The following is a 1,937-nucleotide window of genomic DNA, read 5'->3' on the forward strand; positions in this document are numbered from 1 at the left end:
TACAAATTTTAATTGGGGCCAATGAATTCCATGACAACCATTGGCCCCTCGAATTTCCAGAAAACACCATTTAGGGGCTTAACACGACCCAAGAAGTTTAGGACCCAAGAAACCAATATAAAAACAACCAAGAAGTTAGAGAACTATTGAGTTAGTGGAAGAGGTGGGTGGCCACCAACATCCAATTGGATCGATGAAGAACTTGCTAATGATAAGTGTGAGATGATATTCTTATCCATATGATACACATAAATACATGACCTTTAGTTTCATCTCCCAAGAGGTATATTGGACTTGTCGTGACTACTCAACTTCACTTGTGGCTTTTCACCTCCCTCTCAAGTGAATAATTTACATAATCCCCTTAGGATTATGTTTCCAACACTCCTCATAGTCTGTTGTCTCTTTCTAGGAGAACCCTCTCATCATAAACCTTACCTTGAACTTCTTGATGCTACCATCCGCAACATGCTTGATTTTGTAGAGCCACTTGGAAGTTACTATTGACTTCCCCTTCTATATTGGCATTATTTTTTAGACATCATTTTTCAATAATGGAGGTATACTCCTCCACCATGGAATCCATCCAAACTTGTATTTTTGTTTCCTCCTAAAAATGGAAGGCTCAGAATCATTGATGTTGCTTATGAATGCCATATAAGTACTAAACTTCATTAGAGGCTTGTTCTCCCTAAATGTGCTCCTAGGAGCAAAAACATACTCCTGATCATTTCTTAATGTTTGTGTGAACCATCGAGGTCTCTCGACAAAAATATAAGGGGCTAATGTCTCCTCCTCCTCACCTAAAGGTTGTTGTCCTAAACTAGATAACTTGGGACATATGGATTAAAGACTAGCTATGCTCAAAAGCATGTCCAAATGAGTTTAAGGAGGTTTTAGACAAGATGGAGAAAATATTTGCACTCAATAATAACATCTAGAGAGAGAGCTTGTGAGGGTTTTTAGAGTGTCAAATAGAGAGAAAAGTACCACGATCCTCGTGGTCTAAGAAGGCCACACACCATGGCTCTGATACCACTATTAAACTCATAAGAATGGAGAACTCATTAATGATAAGTGTGAGATGATATTCTTATTCATATGATATACATAAATTCATGACCCTTAGTTTCATCTTCCAAGAGATCTCTTCGAATCCTCATGACTATTCAACTTCATTATGACTTTTCGCCTTCCTCTCAAGTGAATAATACAATTTATGTAATAATATGCTAAGGATTATGTTTCCAACACTCCCTATTTAATTTGAAGGGGTGTATTTTAATACGAGAAGAGAGATGGAATATAGAGGGGGGTAGTAGCCAATGGATGGATGTGTTATCTAAATATGGGTTTAAGGAAGACCACAAACCAAATGGGTAGTAGAAGCCAAAGTCTTCTATTGGTGGTTGTTTAAAGCTTACCACCAACTATGGAAATTGGCTCGAAGCAATTCCCAAAACAATTCCAAACCGAGATAGAAGCTTATATCTTTTGCAAAATGGATTTGCTCTCTGATGGTGGTTTAAAGTTGACCACAAACTATTGATATGGTGGTTTAAAGATGACCACGAACTATTGAGATGGTGGGTTAAAGATGACCACAAACTATTGTCTTGTAGAAGATGTAAGTATTCTACTGAGTGGTGGTTTGTGGAGGACCCCAAATCAAATCATGCTCATGGAACATGACTATGTCTCTACCAAGGTAACAATTTCCTTTGACCTATGTTGCTCATTTTCTATATGCTATAATTGTCTATCTTTGATTGTTTATTCAACATATTCACACTCCATTTGCACTACCTTGATATGCTTCCCTTAATATTGGTTTCTACCACTTACCTTTATATGATTGTATGGTTCTTTGGCATCCAGAGTGTCACGCCCCTACACCTGCGGTAGTCTTCCAACCGCTTATAGCGAGGTGCGGTACT

The sequence above is a fragment of the Pinus tabuliformis genome, chromosome 3_2, assembly GCF_031772625.1.
Source record: "Pinus tabuliformis cultivar Carrire ecotype Pingquan chromosome 3_2, CPIR1, whole genome shotgun sequence".
NCBI lineage: Eukaryota > Viridiplantae > Streptophyta > Pinopsida > Pinales > Pinaceae > Pinus > Pinus tabuliformis.